Here is a 17,201-nt window from a genome sequence, read left to right on the forward strand (position 1 = left end):
AATAGCAGGATGTAAACAAGTATTCGCGGTTGTAGAAGGCACAGCGCTCCACAACGGCGCGAGGGCTCTCAAGGGCGAACAAGCGCGCGGCACAGTAAGAACCCGAATCTGCCTAAATTAGAGGTGCAGTTGGGCAAGCGTGAGCACGTTGTTTAGCATAATAACAGCTACGCACGACGATGGCGACGCATGGCGAGGTGCATTTGGGGAGGGGGGGTGAAGAAAGAGAGATGGGGAGAGAGAGGGGGGAGGGGAGCGGAAGTGGTGTCATGTCATCCCCTCACCGGCCCCAGACGTCCCACTTCTCAGTTTCAGATGGGCGCAAGGTCAAGCGGAAGCGATTAGAGCACCCAAGCGGGCGGGTTTGGGAGGCGAAGCGTCGACGGCGGTGCGAGCGGCGCTGTGCTCCGCACAGCAGGAGACACGGCGACGGTGCTTCTACTCTGCCTGCACCGGGTGTCGCGTCCCCTCACGGTCGCTGAAGCGCATGGTGGCCACATGGTCTGAGAGGAGACGGTGCGCTGCGGAAACAAGCCTCATCCCGACACTGCCGTCATTTTAAGTTTACTGCTGGAAGCAATAGCGCTTGGCTGCTCGTGAAAGGTTTTGAGTGAGAGGCGGGATTGTGATTTACCTCCCCATTTCGCTTCTCCCGTGGAGAGCAGGATTAGACGCATTGACGTCCGTAAAGGTGACAGCGGGTCATTCTTCGTTCGTCATGCAAGTAACAAGCGAGATTAAACTCCTCTGACTAGCGCATCAGCGTAGATCATTATTGCGCTCCGCATCCAATTTCTCACATTAAGCGACAATGATTTGGGACCACGAACAAAATTCTCCCGTCTCCTATTTTGTCTAGTGTTTCTTGCCTCCTGTTTTCGTTCGCGCTGGCCATCGTGAACGACAATGATCCCCACGCCAAATGCAGTCATCCATCTCATCATCCCTATTCGTCATTTTGCTTAGGGGATGTCCGTCCTCTTTAATTTTAGAGCACACCTCCGAAGCCCCCGAACCTGGAATAAGCAGCGTTGGCGTAGCCAGCCGACACGTGCGAACACCAAGCATATACAGCATGATGGTAAGTGAAAGCTCGCTAATTTTAACATCAATAATTCGAATTTATGGATAATTCAAACTGTACGGTTTCCTCCGGCGAAGTTTCCATAGCAGTCTATGTATAAAGAAGCCCATGAATTCGAACCCGAGTAGCTTTCGTCACGGATAATTCGAACTACGCGCCCTTAGCCCTATGCCTACACCCAAAGCTGCGTAGAACGGAGAAAGCAAAATAGGGTAAACCAATCTGAATCCCATATGGCGGATGCGCATTATTTGAGAACTACGTCGATGAGAAGAAACGCAGAACATGTCGCTGCAAATGACGACGAGGAGGACGAGAACCAAGCATAGTTCAGCCATCCGCTGAGAACTCCGCCCGTCTCGTCGTCAATTTTCAAGAAGTCGAAGACGAGGCTTTCCGCTATTTTCGTTTGTTAGAGCAAGACGTGCTGACTGTCACGTGTTTTTTAAGCATCAAACTACTGCTTCCTAATGGTAGCCTGCTGCTGTTATTTTTCGCTTTCATTAGTTCGAACTTTCAATAATTCTAACTCAGATGGCGTCCCCTTGCGGCTCGAATGGCTTTACTGTGGTGAGCCGGTAGCGAAGGGAGTGCGACGAGTTCACGGAGGCGGAGGCTACGGTGGTGGCGTGAGGGGCAAAGCGGGGTAGCGTACGGTTGTTGGTGGTCGTCTACCGCGGAGCTCGGCGTTCGTCAGACTGTGGTTTTAAATGTATCGCTGGCAGCGAGGGCGAGCGCCGCGAAAACAAAGCGCGCACAGTCGATCGCCATACGTTCAAAGACCCAAATCACAAACGAAGAACGAACCCATGCCACGACTTTTCACGCACTAAGTACTCGCATGCAGACGATCTGAATGTATATCGACACGAGGTATATGAGATAAAGGTAGACCATCGTACTCCTCCTTCATGATCGATGCGTGTATTGTCTTATCTAAAGTTCGTACCACAAGCTAGGTGCAGCACTGTGGAGGCTACATCGTTGTCAACAGCACGCCAACTGAGGCGCCTGAAAGGACATTCCCTCCTCCCCTCTCGGTAGGTGGAACCGCAGGGCCCCGGCGCCTTTTGCCGCTTCCTTCGCGGTGAGTTAGGCGCTCCGAGGGGGTGGGCTGTTGACAACAATGTGGCCTCCACAGTGCAGCACCTAGATTATGGAATGAACTATACAAGCGTTCCTTTTTCGTGAGTTTCACGTGACCGCTTTGACACAATGGAAGCCTGGTTTCACGCATGCGCCGCGTGTCCTGAGATCCTCCCACTGCCTTCCGGTCGACCAACCGGTATGTGGGGAAACGCATTAGTTTTCTGAAAGGAAGACATCGGTACCACTAAGAAAGCTTTCGCTTTACAAGTTTTCGCTTAATAAACGACGGTGCTGCGTCCGCGCGCGATAGGCGTACGACCAGTTGCTCACATGCTTGCAAGGATACGTCACTACAATGTGATGCTCGCAGTGTTCCCCGATCATCCGTTCCAATTTTTATTGTGATTGCGTCTGGCTCCGGCTTTGTGTGAAGCCTTTATCAGCAATAGAAAATGTCGCAATAGCTACTCCCAACTCTCGCGTTACGGGGAAGCGTAATGTTTGTTCCCGGTACGAAGTCGCAAATTATTACGAGCTTTCTACACACAAGCTGGTCGCGGACTACTGCATTTGGACGTTGTGAGCCGCCGAAAAATGGTTCCCGTTGTAAGTCAATGGTGTTAGCGCACAAAGTAACCGATCTGAGCCAATATTTTTACGTCGCCAAAGACGATATAGTGTTATTCCAATCAACAAGGTTTATTAAAGCGTACTTGTGCCCAGCAAAGTACTTAAACAGTACACAAACGCCGAGAGACAGTCAGCGAATGACATGCACCGAAGAACGTCGGCGAATTGAATTCCGTGGCGTTTGTCTTGCGAGCGTGTATTTTTCCGCGATATTCTTTCTGGGGCCGTCTAATTAGACCGAGAACACAGCTGGCGATAAAAGAAAGACGTTCTAGCCCAGTGACGACAGGGTGAAACACGCTCCCTATCAAATAAGATAGCCTGTGCTGCATACAAAGGAAAGAGAATTAAGGCAACACGCGCTTCGATTCGAAAGCAGATTTGACAGCCGGGTGCGGTCAGCCACTGGCAACGAACTACTGAAGTAAACAAAACCGGAGGCATTGTTCTCGGCTGACCTGTCTTCTTTTTAATGCCGCAAACGTTACTGAAGTTCACGTTAACAAATTTGAGGTGGGCGCCTGCGAGGAGAAAAGGATACCTATCGCGAGAAACAATACCCAGACTGGAAGAAACTGCATGAGTGCGCACATCAGCCATGTAAGTCTGAAACTGTTGCTACACCAGAACGCTGAATTGGGTGCTTACAATAACGGCTCCCGTAGTAAGGTTCCGGCCGCGTTCGATGCGAGTCGACGGTGCGTTTAATTCAGTTACCTATGCCTTCCTGGCCATGGCGAAGTCCGAGGACGACTTACTAAAATAGAAATGAGTATGTGATCGGTGCAGTCAATCCCACGAGAAGAGAGGTAGCGCACGAACACTGCTTTATACACCAGAAGGTTCCACAACACGTCCCCCTTCCCTTCTCGGCGCTCCGCATCAGGTCTCGTCTGCGTCCCATGCAGTCTCCTGGCCTGCAGGGATTTGGCTTTGCGCCAGCGCTGCCCGCGCGGCTGGCTCTTTGAACCACAGCCGAAAGGGAATGCGCGTCACTTGGGCGGAGCTCCTTTCCTCTTAGTAGGCACTCGCGGAATTAGAAACACTTGGCCAGGCCGGCAACCGAAGTTTGGTGTGAACGGCCTGGCAGTATATTCGCAGCTCGTCGTCACCCTTCCTCGCTCCACGATGCGGCTGCAGCCGAGGTCAAGGGAAATACGAAGTAAACGTGTGTCTAGTGGTTTAAACAAATAAATTTTAGGTGCGGAGTACCTTAGGGCCGCACAATGTCCGTCCACGTCCGTGCGCATAGCATTTACAATCGCAAAAATTCCACAGGCACCCGAAGGATTCGAGCTTGCGTCTGGTAGACCAAACAGAGTTAGCGTCAGTCGCCTTATCCATTGGGCAGCGGCCGTGAGTTAGTACCCGAGAGTCAAACGGCTTACTGCCTCGCCTGTAACGGTGCGGAGTACCTTAGGGCCGCACAATGTCCGTCCGTGTCAATCCGAGCGCACACCACCATCAAGCGAAAATCAAGCGAAATTCCATTTGAGGCGTGAGTTGCAGTTTCATTTAGGGAATGATCAAGGTTCAACTCACGGCTCAAATCGAATGACGGTCGCGGCGCAAATCGGATGTCACTCGGGGCGCAATGTGGATGTCTTTTCTAGTCCCCGTACTCCGCACCCTCGCCATCATCCACGCAGTGGAGATGCTGCCATTTTTGTTTGCACCGTTCAATCGTATAGAGGGGACTCACCTGTAAGCATTCCTATAGGACACACTGCATGGTTTTGGAAACAGCGCGTCAAAACAGGACCGCAAAAAGAAAAGAACCAGACAGGACGCTGTTTCCAAAATATGTCGCAATACCAACTCGCCGAACTATCCATCCTGCTGCGGGACTTACTAGTCCATCATCCACGCGCTGAAAAACCATCGTGCACCAATACGAAAGCCTTTACGAATACATATCAACGTTCACTGCGGCCTAGTTTGCTTGCTTATTTTAGAGGCATGTCACTTCTGTACTGAAGTGAAACAATAAAACTCTCGCTTTCTAGACAGTGAAAATTGGGTAAACCAAAATTATTTCTTTGTTCATTTTTTATCTCCTTAAAGAAGTGATATATTTATAAGAGAAGCAAACTAAGCCGTTAGGAACATTTCTATGAACTTGTAAAACCTTTCGTATCGGCGCAAGATGCTTTTTAAGCCGGTGGGTCATTAATTAGATGGGAATGTGATTGCGAGTCCTCCTTAATTAAGCGGAAGCTTTTTTTTTTACGAACAACATAAATAACGTTTTTTTTAATTGCGATAGCATGCCCTTTGGCACAAACTTCTATAGGTACAAGTTGGCACCCATCTCCCGGAGGAAGTCCAGAAGACAGCGGGGGTGGGGACGTTTGATATTTCTCTGACGCTCAGTAATAGAATAATTTGGTAAATTTTGCGCTATCGTCGTTGTAGTTCAGTAACCAAAGCCTTCACCTGCCAAGGTATTCCCAGGGGCATCATGAGATATATGACGGACGTCCTTAAGTGTGCTTGACCGGCCACTTCAGCATCAAATGCTTTGACCAAGCGCGTCCCTTCCTCGCAGTTTCCCACCCGGATATTCCAGTCTATGGCTACTAAACCTGTTGGCAACCGAAAGAGAATTCTTGAAACCACATCTGTTATTTAATCAATGTACACAGTAAAGCATACCGCATAATACCTACTGTTCGCGCCAAGTGTAGTTACACACCTTGCTTCGTGTAAGAAGCTTCGAGAGATCAGTCTTCTCTGCCTCCTCTTTTTCAAGGCAGAAGACCCACAGAAGTTGAGATAGGCCAAAATGCATGGACCACCTAACTCAGAATTACCTTTCTAAAGGCAGTCAATAATTAAAACTTCGGCAATACTACGCATTTTGGTGATATGCTGAGTAAGGCGGGAAGCTGAATTTTCAACTTCCAAGTAATGTGGTGACTTGTGCTCGTACCTGTGCAATAGAAAGTGCAAGTAGTTGATGTGTCTTGCAATGTGAACGGTGCGCCACAACTCAAAAGTCCGGACAATGTGTATTCCACTACACATCTCGTTTCCGTTTCTATGACGCAGGATTTTACACCATTTATTACATATCTTTTTTTTTAGCAAATATTCGTTTCTTATTTTTATTCTGGCCAAATAGCAAATAGCGGTGCATATCCAGCCAATAAATGACCCCAATTTTCTCTACCTGTTGGCTAGATATTTTTGCCTGACAGCGCCACTGCAAGTATTTCATATTGAATGTGCCAAATTTAAAATAGGCTCAGATAACGGACAACCATGCATTGAGCGAGTTAGGGCTATTCACTCAGAGAGTACCAGTACACACGAAACGTCGCTACAAAATCCATCTGGACATGTACATTCCGCACGCTCAAGAATCATTTGAAGTGTTCATACATTTTAAGTCACAGGAGGATCATGGAATGTGCAGTGCGGTTTCGCAATGCGTGCAGGAGATTTCGATCTTCGTTGAAATTTAAGCAGCGGTTGCTCAATGGCTAAGGCGTTGTGCCGCTGAGTCGGAGGACGCGGCTGCAATTACGAAAACATTCGCGCGTGGTGATTCTTGTGCACGTAAAGATTTCGCAGTGGTGTAAAAAGAGGCATACACCTCCGCTATACGGTGCGACTTATAGTAGGTGCATACTTGGTGTGCTAAACCCGCAGAATTTGAGATTTAATCGCCGAACATCACTGAACAGGGTGACATTTTGCCGTGCAATGCTGCATCAAACGCTACAGATGTCAATGACGCTGACAGTTAGCGCGATTTAGGTTTAATTTTTTGGTGAGAGCGAGTGACTGAGCGAAATACACCGTGACCTCACGAAAACGTGGGCGGGCAAACAGGTGAGCTGTTTCGGCGACACATTTAAATAACATTTGAGTGATTGATTGATTGTGGGGTTTAACGCGCCGACGCAACGCAGGCGATGAGGCGCGCCGTAGTGGAGGGCTCCGGATTAATTTTGACCACCTGGGGATCTTTATCGTGCGCCGAAATCTCGTACACACGGGCATTTTTGCTTTTCGCCTCCATCAGAAAAGCGGCCGCCGCGGTCGGGAATCGAACCCGCGACCTCGTGCTCAGCAGCGCAACGCCTTAGCCACTGAGCCACCGCGGCGGGTAACATTTGAGTGAGTTCTGAACTTTTTATAAACGAGGTTCACAGTCCAAAAAGCGTCGGCAACGTTCGGAATTTTTACAGCTGACTTACGGGTATTTTCGGGGAACAAAACTGCGTTCTAAAGCGATTTTTATCTCGCACCTTCTTAACTCCGCTTTGATGAAGTCGGCTATGACGACACACTGAAAAGTATGCGGGGAAACATTTGGCGGCTTGCTAGCATGTTAAAGTTGTCAAACGTCAGCGGGAGGGACCGAGAAGTCAATACTAACAGTGAAATTGGTGAAAATGAAGTTCCTGGCGGTTGGTGTAGCGTGAAATCCAGTTACAAACCATTGTAACATACTTTGTGGCGCATGGTGGAGAATGGTGCATCTTTTGTACCAGCAAATACATATAAACAGAGGCACTGGACGTCTGCTAAATAGTCAAACAATGGGTATCATGGGTTAAACTTCTCAATGTAGCCACAAATGAGAAATTCAGCTCCTGATTAAGGCTTGTCCGAGCCTGTAATAACAGTCAACAGCCTTTACACAAAACGGCGCTTAAGTTCAACTTGGACCCTACAAATATACGGTTCTTAATACTGCCCATTCACCTGGCAATGCTCGAATAGCATTGGGACTGTCGATCGACAGCTATATAGCGTGTGACATAAACGGTACATCTCCTTAGCGGAACCCCATGCATCTGCGAAAAGGCTGACAGCCGGGGACGTAGATAATTTCGTGGGTCTATAAGGACGTAAGCAAGCTGAATGGGTTAGGTGAGACGTAAAGCCTCGAATGTGTGAAAGCACGTTTCAGCAACCGTCCCAAAATCAGTGAAGTCGGTTACATGCGGCAAAAGGATCGACAAGCCACACTTGGCACGGTTTTTGACCGTTGTCCTAGAAAATCAAATCATGGATGCGGTAATTTATTTCCCCTACTTATACACTTGGTTTATGTTAGGGATAAAGTCTGAACAGAACATCTAAAGCATCGATCTGGGTCCTTCTGACAGCCTTGCGTTGACTTCTGCTTCAACGGGGAGGCCCAATCCGACGCTGTTCCCACTTTCACGCCGTTCTGCTAAATGACCATTCCGCGCCTACGAGCGCCAGTCGCATTAAGTCTTCCAGCTGGGAAAAGGCTGCTCTAGCTAAGTGCTCGCTTTCGCCATCTTCTTCGCGGCGCCGTGGTTTCCCGCGTTCTTCTTCTCCTTCGTGATCGCTTAAACACGGCTGCACTCCGGTGCTGAACCCGCGCGGTTACGGCTGATGACTGGCGGCCCGCTACTTGCTCCTAAGAACTTAGTGGGATGGTCTTAACGGCGCCAAAGCGCTGCTTGCTTTTCACCGCGAGCCACATTTCCCGGCGTGTTACCCTCGGAAGCAGGTGTGCAGGCGCGGGTTCCTTGTTAGGATACGGGCAACTTCGAGAAGGTCTCGGCTTTTGAGAAGAAACCAGGGCTGTTATTTTTTTTATCATGGGAAACGGAGAGATAATACCCCTCTTCCTTTCCCTCGCCTTCTCTTTCTATCCATTTCTCTATCCCCCTCTTTACTACTATTACATACACTGGTGGACGTCATGAGAGGTCCGCTGTAAGAGGAAGGAGTATTCCCTGCGCTAGCGTATAACTATAAGCAGTAAAAGTACGTTGCTTATTATTTTGTTCTTGCAGTGTTCTCACTATGCTTGTAGTACTACAGGAAGCCGTTAAAGCTCGCTGGTCGACAAGGGGAAAACAATACAAGTGAAGTGCATTGCCTTTTACCCCTTTTCTGATGAGAGGCGAAAAGCGAAAACGCCCGTGTGTACGAGATTTCGGCGCACGTTAAAGATCCCCAGGTGGTCAAAATTAAACCGGAGCCCTCCACTACGGCGCGCCTCATCGCCTGCGTTGTGTTGGCGCGTTAAACCCTACAATCAATCAATGCATGGCCCTTTGTCGGGCGTCATTGAGATTGAGAAACTAAAGCTGGATTCTGAAGGCGGCAAGATTTACGGCTAAAATACACAATGGAGTTGGAAACTGTAACCTTAGTTGAAATGTAGAGCTTCACAAAATAAATGAATAACTTTTCATATGCTACATTTTCAATCTCTAGTTTTAAGACAAGACCTTTTCCGCTAAGTTATACGTTTTGGGCGGAAGAAAGCACCCTTAAGTAAATCTTTGGGGCCTTAGGACTGCAGGAGTCAGATATCGGGGCTGACAATTTTGTTAAACGGCACAACCTGCAAGCAGGCCGAATTGCCGTCAACAGACTTCTAAAGCTTTTCTCCTGTGTTCGGAATTATTCGAGACGTTGTAACCAAAATGCCAAATTACATTGATGAACCTACCTTATAGTCGGCCTTAAAACAGGACTGATACAATACAAAAGTCCATTAGCTAATAGCTTCTCCTTCGTTTTAGCTAGACTTATTCCGTTTTTTTTTTTTTTGTCATCGAAGACGCGAAGTGGCACCCTGTTAGGGATTTCTGCGAAAAGCGGGGTGGCTGAACCGCCTTCTATGTTTTGCACGGCGTCCCCACTTTTTTCCAGGTCGTTTACTCCGTCGTAAAATAAACCACCGCTCTAAAAACGGCAACGCGGTGTAACAAATGGCGAAACATTTGAAACCCAGACAAAATACACAAAGTAGAAATGCGCCCCGGAAGCATTCGAAACGAAAAAGAAATGGCACGAACAGTGGTCGCAGCTTTTCGGAGCACAAGACATCATTTTCGACCCTCGGCACACGCGCAACAGCGCAGAAGAATTTCCCCCAGTTCATCTTCGCAGACGAGCCACGGAAGAAGATCGCCCGGCGAGCAGACGACAAAAGCAGACGACCGTGGGGGAGCAGACGGTAGAAGCGAAGCCGTAAAGAAAAGCAGACGACAAGGGGTGCTTCCTGTGTCCTTTTCATCCCGTTCGCATCTTTCCTTTTATATCCACAAAACAAAAGTAAACGCGTCAGAAATGGTTTCTTATCCGGGATAGCCTCCCGACTCTGGTGTATTTTGCCTTTCCAAGGTGCTCGCTTTTTGTGTGTTTGCTTTGTTTTGTTTTGTTTCTCTGAGGAGCCCGCACCCTCGTGTCACTTGCTCGGCATAAAGGCCCTCGCTTCTTTGCTGCCCCTTCGACGCAGTTAAATTTAAGGCTGCTTTGGAGCGGCCTGAATGCAAAAATATTTTCTTTTCTGCGATATACTGTCTGAGTGCGCTCCGCAGACGACATAAAGGAAGGACTGAGCTAGGGTTGCCATTCTTTTCTTTTCGCCGAGTGCCACTTGGCCCTCGCCGTGGCATTCATCACGCGGTCTCTCGACTGGAAGGGCTCGTTCGCTAAGTAACGTGAAGTGACCCTTTTGTTCAGATGAATAAAGAACGGGCAGGGTAGAATGTAGCCCGGAAAATGATTGCAGACATTTCTAAAACTTGCCTCGGATATGCATCGGTTGAAGGAGTGGCGCTGGTTACCACTCCTCCTGCGCGCCTTTCTGGAATTGAAATCGAAATAAGCGTCCCCTGCATACTCGGACGAGTGACAGAAATAAACGCCCTTTAAAAAAGCGGAACGGACAATCCATGCGTTGGTGCGCGAATTCACAACTACCTTATCGGAAGTGTTGATCGTTAAATTTAGGCATGCGATGCTAGGGTGCATAATGTATGGTGTGTGGCACAATCACTGTGAAACAGATTAAACAAGATATCGGCTTTAACGTGGGCTGGTGGGCCATCGAATTTTCTCCTCTTCGGCATTGCGATCTCCCTATCAGTAATTGCTATTGTCGGCACGCTGAAACGTTCGGCATATGTCCCTGGGAGCATGTTGAAAGCCTCGATGTCGAAAGCCCGCTCTCTTCTTTCCAGAGAGCGTGACAGCTGAGCTGCATGCTCCAGCCATGATGCGCATCTGCACCTAGCCGAGAGAGCAGCTCGATGCCTCAGCGATAGCAGTTGTTTTCAAACTTGCAAACACCGTCATGCTTCCGATGTCTATCATTCATACACCGGCCAGTTTGCCCCATGAACGGTGCGCCACAGGAGAAAGAAATTTTCAAACAACGCCAAATGCACATTTGACGAATCTGTTGACGTGTTTCGCGCCGTAAGGCCATGGCCCGTTTTGCGTGATTTGCTTCGGCTGGTTCACTCGTTTGCCTTCACCATTTCTAATTATGAAAATGAGGCATTCCTCTGGCCAACGACGACGATAGTTGAACGCGAAGCTTTCTTGTGGCGGATCATCGTCGTCTTTTCACGATGGGGTGCAGGATTTTTTTTTGTATAATTTTGCCCGTCATGCACCCCTCTCCAAATGCAAAACGCTTCGACCGGGTCGAAACAGAGCGACCGGATGAACGCCGGATGCATAAGACCTAGGCTCGACTCCGACCACGGGAAGCGTTTTTTTTTTTTTCTTTCACTTCACCCGTTTCTCCTCCACAGACGCCATAACTGCGGCCATAACTGCGGCTACATTTCAACACATTTTCAACTTGGGAAAAAGTGCGTAGGGAATACAGCAAGCTCCGTTGTCGCTCCCAACTTCGTTGGACTACCAGCCGTCTTTCGGACGCGCGGGCGGAACTGGTTTTAGCGCGCGAAGTCCAGTGCGCGGATATTTGGTTTGCACAGACTTCGGCGTAGCAGAGCTTTCGTCTTTACCCCGAGCTACGTCGATGAGGGAGTACGTCGTTATTATGCGTCCACGTGGTTGGTGGGCCTCCTTCATGGCGGAAGGAACTAGCAATCACGCAACGCGGCAAAGGCAGGTCGAAGCCATCCTAAGCGTTAAGGCGAACCGCAAGGCAGAGCGTCTCAAGCGGCAACATTCAGGCGTTCAAATGGAAATTCATGCGGTCACATTCGCAACCCATCAAAAAGGCTCAGGTGTCTCGGCCTTATAAAGACGATAGGCTTTTCAAGGCTGCTTAGTTAAGCCAAAATGTCTTTCCTGTCTGTCTTTGGGTCTGCCCTTTGATTAGGCAAAAGTCTTGAATGAGAGGTTTATATACGCAGAAGTTTTCCGAACCACTTAATATGGAGCCACATTTCATAGGACTGCACACCGAGCTCTTTACAGGAAAAAGGAAACATTAGGCTTAATTGAAGCAAGGCATCAAGCCATAAGGGGTATTTGCAGTGTTCTTTTAACTAAGTATACATGGTTGCTTAATTTTTGCGATAGAAAATTAAACAATTCGCGTTGAAAAAAATATTTTGAACCCAAAAATACAAATAGAGCACACGACAAGACGTGGAAGCGTTCCAAGTTCAACAGTAACGATGACTACACTAGACGGCGCGCGAGCAGTAAAAGGCGCGAAAATTAAATTGATTTTAGCAAACCTGCACCACGTTTATCCTGGGAGGAGCGATACGGGAGGGGAAGAGCGGGAGGGGTGGGTGGGGGAAGAGAAGAGGGACATCTACGTGGCAGGGGTGACAGAAGACTATCGTCTTTCAGCGACATTTGCAGCAAACTGAACAAATACACAGCCATTTCTTGTTTCATGGATGCTTGCAAGCGAATAAAACGGAAACAGCTTCTTCGCTTAGTAATCTGCCGCCACATAAATGGTTCGGCCATTGAATACTTTTGGGTTTCTGGTGAGACACCCTGATTTGCTTGTGGTGTTTCTTTTTCAAGGTCTTTTATTCCGTCTCCAAAAAATGTCTCCCCAGCAATGCACTTGTTAATAGTGGTGCAGAAGGTTTTAAAGGGGCTGGGGTTATGGCTTTCTTTTGTCACACATGGAGAACTTGTAGGTATGTTATAAAGGCCTTTAGGTCTTTAATACTCGGATACCAGAGTACTTATATTTCTCCTGTAAAAATGTATTCGCTGCAATGCAGCTGGATAGAGTACTGGTGCGAATTTAACATTACTCGGTGTATAGTGCTTCACAGCAATACATATAGGTATACACGGCATATTATAGGGGCATACAATACAGTACTGAGTTGGCAATGGTAGCCTGATATTCAACTTATAATTCATCCCCCCCTCCTCCCCCCCAAAAAAAACGTCTCCCCAGCAGCGTATACATGTATACTAGTGAAGCCGACCTTAAATTAGCTCGATATATTGTGGATCGGCTTAATAAGCATTTATCCCACAGTTAACACCTTGGGTTTACTAGAGTATTACTAAATGCGAATTCCGTGAGTGCTCTATTCTGCGAAAACTAGTCGTTGTTGTTGTTGTGGTTGTATGGTGAAGAAAATGGCCACAGCTGTAAAGCGCAAATAAAAAAAATTTCCCCGCACCTCCCCGAAGGGAATCGTGCAGAAATGCGAACGCATTGGGTGCACCGATGAGTGTGTTGCGAGTAATGGCGTAATTAATGACGAGAGTGTGAACGTAATCATTTATTCATCAGCACCTGTTTGTGTTATCGTTGTACCTGACGGCCACAATCACTGCCTTGTGATCGCTAAAGTGCACGGTCAAAGGGTCTTTGAGAAGCATACGCGCGTCACAGTTTCGCGTAAAGACCAGATCAATGCAACTCCCGTGAATGGTAGTGGGGCACGTGTCGAAGCCGGCAGAGAGACAATGTATAGAGTGCCTGGTCTGCATGTACTCGACCAGCCACTCGCCACTCTTCTTGCGCACGTCAACGTTGAAGTCGCCAACCAAGACTATGGGGTCAGAGGGTTTGGAGCGTACGCGCACACTTTCCATAGCCGCGTCCAGCTGCGCGGCAACGGCGTCTCGAGCGAGGTTGGGCGCGAGGTACACGGTCACCACAAAGACTCCGTCTCCGGTATAGGCAAGGGTGTACAGGTCCTTGTACGGAGACGTGTCTCGAACGAGAGACGTGGCAACGGCGTGCGATATCAAGTTCCCATACACGTTAGACACGAGACTAACACCGCAGTACTCGCCGTCCTTGCCGCTTCGAGCAAACTAGTACAGCTCGCTTCAAGCGCATGCGTTCGGCATTGAGCGCGGAGAGATAACACCTGCGGGCCCCCGACTAAGAAATGCATTCGCATTTACGACGACGACGACGACGAAGGCAGAACTACGAGGCGCGCGCTCACGTGCGCTCGCGCTGGAGGAATGCAGGCGCACGCCGCTCGATGGACGCAAGACAACCCCCGACTAATAAATGCATTCGCATTTAAAAGAATGTGTGTCCTGATGGGATCTGAACTCAGACGTCCGCAGTAGCAGCCCAGTGCGCTAACACTGCGCAATGTCCGAAAATTATCAGAACCGGAACAAAATTTGTCATTGTTGGTGTTTTTCTCGCGGAACATGCCAACTTTGAGCAACTGGCCTGAAATCGGGACCTTCGCGGCGCAAATGTGCCCGCTTCACAAAACTCCCAATATGTCGAATTTGAAACGTAGCAGTTATAGAATAGTGCGCGCCGCGCGTGACACCTGAACGTGATGGCACGTAAGTATACCAGGTGCAGAGTAGCCGCGCAGAACCCTGATTCTAGGGAAGCTGTGGCGTGTGCAAGACTATTTGCTGACTTAATTCGCGTCGTAAGACGAAGAAGCTAAGGCGAGGAAAGAGACAGATACGATATAACAGTAAATAAGTTGTTCGTGAATACCGCCATGATTGATTGATTGATTGATTGATTGATTGATTGATTGATTGATTGATTGATTGATTGATTGATTGATTGATTGATTGATGTTACGGTTTAACGCGCCGACGCAACGCACGCAATGAGGCGCGCCGTAGTGGAGTGCTCCGGATTAATTTTGACCACCTGGGGATCTTTAACGGGCGCCGAAATCTCGTACACACAGGCGTTTTTGCTTCTCGCCGCCATCAGAAAAGCGGCCGCCGCGGCCAGGAATCGAACCCGCGACCTCGTGCTTGAATACCGCCATGCTTTCGTGTTCAAAGCACATAAGCAGACTTCAGTGCCCCGAATAATTTTTTTTTTAATAGGCGACCCGTGTTACGGTGTTCTGCTTATAATCGCAACAAGCACAACGACAGGCATCGTGCTAACCCTTCAATACTCTCGCTAGATATCTAGCTTTAAGACTTCAGACCAACAATTACCTAATTGTCACTTTCCCTCAAACCGCAGCTGATACCGTACCCGCTTCCAATTACCCGCCCCCAGGTCACGTACTTCGCGGAGCCAGTTTGACGACATAGTCAGAAGCTACCGCAAATGAAAAATGCTGCACCAGTAACGAAGCTGGCTACCGGGAGAAAACTTTCTCGGGGCACGTAATAAAATTTTGACAGTGACCGATGCGTAGTATCCACTGTCGTTGATTGATGAAACCTGCACTGGCGCAGGGTGTAGCAAAAGCCGCGTAGGTGTAACGGCCAGCACCTCAGCACTGTATATATACGTGCGTGAAGAAATGAAAGTTACAAAAGGAGAAGAATAATCGATAAATAGAAGCAGCCGTCCGTTGCAATGTTTGGGTGCTGCCGGTCAGTTGAGCCCGGTCCCGCAAGTTGGCCACTTCTTGCTGCCGTGCGCTTTGTTTTTGCCTCCGGCGACGCTGGCCACGCCTGAGGGCGCGTCGAGAGTCCGGCCCCACGTGTTCGCAATTCGATTTTCCAATATCGAACGTAGCGGAGCGTGAAAGTGCGCCGGCCGAGTGATTTTTACGCCACCGCTTATGACGTTACCGCCCCTATAGCTTTGTGTTTGTTCTCCGTTCAACTCTGTGCCAACTTTGAAGGGATTCAGGCGCGCGGAGTTTAACGCCGCCATTAATAAGTCGTGTGCTTCGCGGATTGGGGTGCGATTGTCCCGGTAGTTTCCCACCCATTGGAATGGGATTGTAGCACTCGAACGAATAATTCAGTGAGTGAGAACGACAGGTGCAACAAAATGGACAAGGCTTTCAGAGTTGCCCTGTAGTAGTGACGAGTGTACGACAGCGATGACTCGTGCCAACACCAATTTCATTAAGAAGTTTTCATTAGTGATTGCAAAGCCATGAATGAAACATCGAGGGTACAAAAAACCCGGGGCATCTCCACAACGTAAAACCTAAGGAGGGGCGAAGTATGCAGTGTATAAGTGTGTTCTTGGTACCTTGGCGTTTGTGCCAACGAAGGGGAAACCGTTGGGGAGTAGAGGAATACAGCTTTGCTGTAAAAGTCTCTTGTCTTTGAAGCACGACGCTCTCCAGCCGAATCAAGCGCTGAAGGGCAAAGGAAACTCACTGAACGTGCATAGAGGGCCCTTTCGGCTATCCCGCGGGAGCTCGGTACTAGGGAATCCTTGTGGAAATAGAGGAATTTTCTTCTTCTTTCGCGCGAGGCGTAAACGAGTGTCCCGGTGTTTTAATTTAGTGGCGTGACTACATGAGACGACGATTACGACGATGACATGAGACGCCGACAGCTCGAACCCCTGAGGGCCTTCGTCCCTAAAATGCGCCAATGAACTCCAAACGGGAGGTTAACGAGCGAAGCTGTGATCTGCGACAGGTGTTTTACGTATAACGCGTGGCCTACCCAAGTCGGAGTAACGTGCGGCCGGTGTGAGCCGTTGCCACGTTAACGGTGTAACGGCCGCCTTGCCCGCAGTTATCGCTTGATTCACGCTGAAGCTCGCTGCGCGCGCACTCTGCAGCGAGGGGGACACTTATTCGCTACCTCCGACGAGGCCGTCCCGCTTAACGGCCTCTATAGAAGCGAGAGTACAGCTACGCACGTCTCTACAAATCCAGGCAGTCTCTCACCCACTACTTCTAGATCCTCTAAAACGAGTTTTTTTTTATCACGAAAGTGTTTTATTACAGGATACACAAAGATCTCAGTGATGTCATATACGTCACGGAAGTGACGCCAGTACAACGAAGCAAGCGGCCTGTAAAAGGTGAACCCCTGCACACAGGGTCTTCTTGGGGGGAAGCAACCTTTAGTACTAAAGAGTGCGTTACACTTTTGGTTGTTCGTTTTCTGGTTTTATATTTTAACACGACGGTGTTTTATTCTGGGATACACCAAGATTTCACTGACGTCATTTCCGTCACGGAAATGGTGCCAGTAAACCTTTGCCGAAGCGACCCGCCAACAGGACATCGCTTGCAAAGCACACCCACATGACAGACGCCGACCCGCAAATCATGCTCGGCTACAGATTTCGCTGCACATTTCCCTTTCGTGTTTTACCGATTCCTATGACAAAGGAATCAACCCCTGTTTCTTTTTTTTCTTTGTTCGCGCATGCGCGTGGGTTCCCGTCGGAGGTGTTTTTGCGTCCAAGGGGCCGCCGGTTTTTCCTTTCACGTATCCACAAAAAACTTCGCTTTTAAAAGCCTGCGTCAGTGGTGCCCGTAGTAGC

The 17,201-nt window shown here is 48.8% G+C and overlaps 1 protein-coding gene across 1 annotated transcript in view; it reads left to right on the forward strand.

The window, feature by feature from the left end:
* The window catches only part of LOC144138901 (uncharacterized), a 917,654-nt gene that overhangs the window by 29,546 nt on the left and 870,907 nt on the right, over positions 1-17,201 (forward strand). The gene's annotated exons all lie outside the window — the stretch shown is intronic.

Source organism: Haemaphysalis longicornis, unplaced genomic scaffold, assembly GCF_048455015.1.
Source record: "Haemaphysalis longicornis isolate Haplotype H1 unplaced genomic scaffold, Haemaphysalis longicornis Haplotype H1 scaffold_5, whole genome shotgun sequence".
In the NCBI taxonomy this organism is placed as follows: Eukaryota; Metazoa; Arthropoda; class Arachnida; order Ixodida; family Ixodidae; genus Haemaphysalis; species Haemaphysalis longicornis.